This window comes from Lepus europaeus, chromosome 8 (assembly GCF_033115175.1).
Source record: "Lepus europaeus isolate LE1 chromosome 8, mLepTim1.pri, whole genome shotgun sequence".
In the NCBI taxonomy this organism is placed as follows: domain Eukaryota; kingdom Metazoa; phylum Chordata; class Mammalia; order Lagomorpha; family Leporidae; genus Lepus; species Lepus europaeus.
In genome coordinates, this window is record NC_084834.1 from 91727237 (window position 1) to 91733687 (window position 6451).

General features: G+C 44.5%; 1 pseudogene; it reads right to left on the reverse strand.

Annotated features, from left to right (window-relative positions):
• Positions 1–710: 710 nt before the first annotated feature.
• LOC133765639 (small ribosomal subunit protein uS9-like) lies at positions 711–1252 on the reverse strand (annotated as a pseudogene).
• Between the last annotated feature and the right edge of the window lie 5199 nt (positions 1253–6451).

Sequence of the window (6451 nt, forward strand, 5' to 3'; positions counted from 1 at the left end):
TGACAGGGCAGCATTGATTAACACATTCAGACCCAATCATCAAGAAAAAGACTTGGAACTGCAAATTTCTCTTGTAAAAGATGCCTTCTTAGGGCCACACTAAGTTCAAAGTTATTAAATAACGACAGTTGGGTTTGGGAATGTTTTGGCGTGTGATTTGTTTTTAACTTTTTATTATGAAAAATTTCAAACCTATGCAAAAGTGGAGAGAATAGATAATGACCTTACCCCCATAGACTCAGGATCCAGATTCAACAGTCGCCAGCCCACAGCTTAGCTTATTTCATCTGCATCCCCACCCTCCTCTCTCTCTCCCCGAGAACTGAACTATTTTAAAGCAAATCCAAACACACTGTCATTTCATCTATCATTATTTTGGCATGTGTCTAAAAGAGAACGACTCTAAAAATATCAATTTTCACACCTAAAAGTTAGAGGAGTTCATTAATTCCACCAAATACAATTCAGAGTTCACATTTCCTCCGAAGTCTGACAAATGTCTTTTCACATGTACTTTGCTTGAATTGGGATTCTGACAAGGTCTATAAATGGGCAGATCCTTTGTGAAAGGGCCAAATGGGTCAATTTAAGGCAGTTATGACTTCATAAACCAATTGCCAGAGTCCCTTTGCTGTCACAGTATGCAATATGATATCAATTCTGGTCGAAATCAGAGCACTGTTTTTCTTTCTTTCTTTCTTTTTTAGAAATTTAAAATCCCACAACCACTGTTTATTATGGAGCCGACCCCTGATCGGGGTGATGGGCTTATCGGTAGGATTTCTGGTAGCGAGCATGGGCACCGGGGCCTCCAAACTTTTTGGACGGCGGGGGTCAGCGACCAGCAGGGTGCGGTCGTACTGGATGAGGATGTCTTTGATCTCCTTCTTGGACGCCTCATCCACATATTTCTGGTAATAGGCCACCAGGGCTTTGGAGATGGACTGGCGGATCGCATAAATCTGAGCCACGTGACCGCCACCCTTCACTCGGACCCGGATGTCCACGCCAGCAAAGCGCTGCTTGCCAAGGAGCAGAACAGGCTCCAGCAGCTTGTACTGCAGCGTGCGCGGCTCAGTCATCTCCAGCGGCCTCCCGTGCTCCTTGATAAGCCCGTTGCCCCGTTTGCAGTGGGCCACGGCGGTGGCTGTCTTCTTCCGTCCGAAGACCTGAACGGACTGTAGCGGGCCCTTGGACCGCATGGCTGCGGCCGAACTATGGCGATGCTCACCGCGAGGCGCTACAACTGGAAAAGGGAGAGCACTGTTTTTCTAAAAATATAATTCAGTAGGGTCAAAGGGATCTTCCAAATGCATTTTCTCAAACCAAAGTATAAAGTAAAAAAAAAAGGGGGGATGTTATTTGGAGCTGCCAATTACAAATACATTCACAACTGACCTAAGAGTTCTCAGCTAAAAATACAAAATCTTGGGGCTGGCGCTGTGGTGCAGTGGGTTAAAGCCCTGGCCTGAAGCGCCGGCATCCCATATGGGAGCCAGTTCTGGTCCCGGCTGCTCCTCTTCTGATCCAGCTCTTTGCTATGGCCTGGGATAACAGCAGAAGATGGCCCAAGTTCTTGGGCCCCTGCACTCATGTGGGAGACCAGGAAGAAGCTCCTGGCTCCTGGCTTCAGATCGGCACAGTTCCAGCCGTTGTGGCCAATTGGGGAATGAACCAGCAGATGGAAGATCTCTCTCTCTCTCTCTCTCTCTCTCTCTCTCTTTCTCTCTGCCTCTCCTCTCTCTGTGTAACTCTGACTTTCAAATAAATAAATCTTTTAAAAAATACAAAATTTTTTTTTAAAAAGTAGATATGTAGTTTTTCTCTGGATTGATTTGGCTTTGTACAACAAACCAGAGTCCATCTTTCCTTCCAGCTGAGCTAACACACCCAGCTTAGATATTCTTCAATTCAGCTCAGCCCTAAGAAATCATCCTCTCACCCTTCCAAAGGAGCCAAAACAAAGCAAAACCATATTGCACGTTAGAAATGTTTGCATAAACAAGTTACAACTCTGACTCTGGGTGCTGGAAAAGATTTCATGAGGCAAAACGAGGAACATCTGACTATAACACTGAAGATATCAGAAGTTAAGCCAGCAGCTACCTTACGTATCATTCCACTAATTTACTACATTTATTGTCATCATCATGGAGTGTGACACAAAGGAATGAACCTTTGATTTCCAAGCCCCTCCTGCTAGAAGTGAAGTGACCAAAGCTAAATGGCTTTGGGGACCCCTGGGATCACCAAACCCAGACCCTCCTACTACCAGACAGGACCCCTTTTCCCACTGCTGTGTCACTCTGGGTCCCAAATTGCCAAACTGTGTTGGATTCATGGCTGCTGCTTTCTGTCCAAAGTCCACCTTTATTCTGTGGAGCCAGACTTAGCTGCCATTTTGAAATTTTCATTTCTCTATGTTTTACTTTCCACAGTCATCTCAGAAAATGCTGTCAACTCGGCTAAGTGGCTTGTTTAGCTCTCACCATTTAATGGGATTAACAGACGGTGTTCAACTAAATACTCCTGCTGATTATTTAAGTCTTGCAATTTCAATGACATCTTTTTGGCTGAGACAGAATGAGACCCTAGTGCTGTTTTCAAACTTTGGTAAATATTTGTTCTCTCCAAATTATAGTAATGTTTACCTTGTAAAACAGTTAGCTTTCACATTTGTAATAATCATGCAGTGCACATAATATTTATCAAGTTTCACATCACATTATCAATCAACTATGAAGTTTGCATAAATGTATTTAAAAGGAGCATCACAAAATTTGTTATAATAGCTCCCCCTAGTGGACATTTTCACTACTGTTTTCTGAACACCCTTTAGGGCTGTTAATTGTAATACTTGGAATAATTACTTAGAAATTTGTTTCTATCATGCCCATAGATGAAAGTAAGTCACCAAATAGTCTTCTCAGCTCCATTATATACTCCAAGAATATCCCTATCAGCAAGATAGCTTCCCCTTTCTGCAACTCACCCAGGTCTGCACTGCCACCCAGTAAAGAAACAGTAGTGACCAGTTCCAGAGCTGGGACAAGACAGGTACAAGATCAATCTAAACCAGCTGAGAATGTTAGGAAGCAACAAAGTGCTGGAAAATAAAAAAGACAGGAGCAAGTCACAAAGACCCAGATGTCACCTTGAAGACACTTCTCCTGGCTAGACCCAGGACAGTCTGAACACCAACATGAATAATTACAAACCATTGAAAAATTAGGAACTGTAGAGTTCATCCTGATATCAGACAGACAGATAGATAAGCAAGTGGATAAGAAGGAAGGGCTCAAGCTGTCAGAACACCGAGAGCAAACTGGTAAATGTGGAGGGAGAGCAGGAGTTAGAAAATGATTGAGGGCTGCCCTGTGGCACCATGGGTTAAGCTGCTGACTGCTATGCTAGCATCCCATATGGGTACCAGTTGGAGTCCCAGTTTCTTCACTCCCTATCTAGCTCCCTTTTATTGCACCTGGGAGACCTGCACCCTGCATCCATGTGGGAGACCTGATGCAGCTTTGGGCTCCTGGCTTTGACCTGGCCCAGCCCTGCTTTGTAGCCATTTGAATAATGAACCAGTGAATGGAATCTCCCTCTTTCTCTCTCTCTCTCTTTCTCTCTCTCTGCCTTTCAAGTAAAATGAACATAAATAGGTAAAACATTAAAATGGTAACTGTTAGTATTTAACTCCAGTTTTAAAAAATATATAAATATTTACATAAAGAGAGAGCACATACAAGTGATAAAGCTAACAGGGCAAAATATGAATTTGAATGGATGGCATTCAGGTGTTCTTTTAATATTTTTAATTTTGCAGTTTTTCTGCAAAGTTGAAATTGCTTCCAGACAGTGTTCCATATCCTGCATAGAGCCTACCTCCCTCTTGAATAGCAGCGTGGACTCTGGGGGCAGCCACCCCCAGGACATGCTCAGTTGGTCCTTCCTGTGCCTCTCACAGAGGTCTTAGATGACTAAACCGAGCCCAGTAGATTTATCCCTGAAGATTACGTTCTTCATATGAACTGACTGACCCCCAAGAGCCTGGGTGAGTTCAGGAAGTCAAGGTCAAGGTCAGTGAGCAGTGACCCAGAACAGAACCTGCCCATCTGGCCCTGACTCTGCAGGGTGGCCTGAGCAAGGCACCATCTCTGATCTGGGCCTTTTCCAAAGCCCTTGTGGTACCACGATTTCCTTTTTATACTCACCACTGTTCACAACACAGCCACCAACCAAGCACCAGGCAATAATCTATCAGAGGTGGGAGACACCCAGCCCATGGACCATCTAAGGCCCACGAAATCATTTGGTCCAGCCCTGCCAAGACAACCACAGGTGAGACCCGAAATTCAATAAATCTATAGGAGGCTAATTTTTAAACTGGTGCCCTTTAAATTATTTATTTATTTTTTGAAAGGCAGAATTTATAGAGAGGTGGAGGGAGGGAGGGAGGGAGGGAGGGAGAGAGAGAGTCTTCCATCTGCTGGTTCACTCCCCAGATGGCCACCAACAACCCGAGCTGGGCCAGGCAGAAGCCAGGAGACAGGAGCTTCTTCCAGGTATCCCACACATGGGTGCAGGGACCCAAGCATCTGAACCATTTCCTGCTGCTTTTCCATGCACATTAGCAAAGAGCTAGATTGGAATTGGAGCAGCCAGGACTCAAAACAGTAGTGCCTATATAGGATGCTGGAGCTGCAGGCAAGGTTCAACCCACTGCACCATAGCGCTGACCCCATAAGTTGAGATATATATATATATATATATATATATATATATATATATGAAAGGTTTATTTATTTATTTGAAAGGCAGAGTTAGAGAGAGAGAGAGAGAGAGAGAGAGAGAGAGAGATCTTCCATCTACTGGTTCATTCTCTAAACGGTCGCAACTGCCAGGGCTAGGCAAGCCAGAAGTCAGGAGCCAGGAGCTTCTTCCAGGTCTCCCCACTGGGTGCAGCGGCCCAAGCACTTGGATCTTCCTCCACTGCTTTCCCAGGCACATTATCAGGGAGCTGGATCAGAAGTACAGCAGCCAAGACTGTAAATGGCAGTGTCTGTATGGGATGCCGGTGTCACAGGCAGCAGCTTAACCCACTGCAGTAACAACGCCTAGTTAATAATTTTGTGTGGCCCATGAGTGATGTTATAAATATTCAAATGGCCCTTCGCAGAAAAGTTTCCCTAGCCCTGAATCTCCAAGTGTTTCTTTATCTTCTTACTACTTTACTTTCGGTATAATGTAGTTAGGTTGTATTCTAGGGGTGTGTGTGTGTGTGTGTTTGTGTGTAGACAGAAGGAGGGGGCAAGAGAAGGAAGGGAAGACAGAGACACATTCTTTCTTTTGGGAGGGACGATTGGTACAAATGGTGATGGTGACATCTTTGTAGCATCGACTCACAATGAAAAGGAACAACTTCCATTTTCTAAAATGCTTTGCAAATTTGAAGGAATTTCATACACATTTTCTTATGTTCCAAGGAACCCTGAAATATGATGAGGAGAGGCAGTGTTTTCCCCATCTTAAAGATGAGAAGGCCAGTTTGGAGACAGCAGATGACCCCCGCTACTCTGCGCTGGTTCATCTCCGAGTCCCAGCTTTCTGACATTGTGCTGGAGCTCTTCTCAATTAAAAATCCCAGAACCTGTGAGATTTCGCCTACAGACACTAGGCTATCTGCTTCCAAAAGTCATGGCTGCCAAAGGCAAAGAAAGGTTGAGAAACTGTTCTATACTAAAGAAAACAAAAGAAGCATGACAACTAAATTGAACATCATGTGACTGTAGGTTGGATATTGGATCAGGAAAGAAGTTGCTTTGATAAAAAGACATTGCTGGGGCCGGCGCCATGGCTCAATAGGCTAATCCTCCGCCTGCGGCCCCGGCACACCAGGTTCTGGTCCCGGTTGGGGCGCCAGATTCTGTCCCGGTTGCCCCTCTTCCAGGACAGCTCTCTGCTGTGGCCCGGGAGTGCAGTGGAGGATGGCCCAGGTCCTTGGGCCCTGCACCCGCATGGGAGACCAGGGGGGCACCTGGCTCCTGGCTTCAGATCAGTGCGATGCGCCGGCTGCAGCGCACCGGCTGCAGCGGCCATTGGAGGGTGAACCAATGGCAAAGGAAGACATTTCTCTCTGTCTCTTTCTCTCTCACTGTCCACTCTGCCTGTAAAAAAAAAAAAAAAAAAAAAAAAAAAAAAGACATTGCTGGGAAAATTGCCAAAAATTTCCATTTGGACTGTGTGTTCAATAGTACTATACCCACAACAAATTTCCTGATTTTAATAATCATGCCATAGTTCTATAAGAAACTAACCTGTTCTCAAGAGATACACATTGAAATATTTGGGAATAAAAGGTTATAATCACTGTAACATACTTCCAGATGATTGAGAAAAAATTCCATGAGGAATAAGAAGAATAAATAACATTGTGAATGTTATTATATTA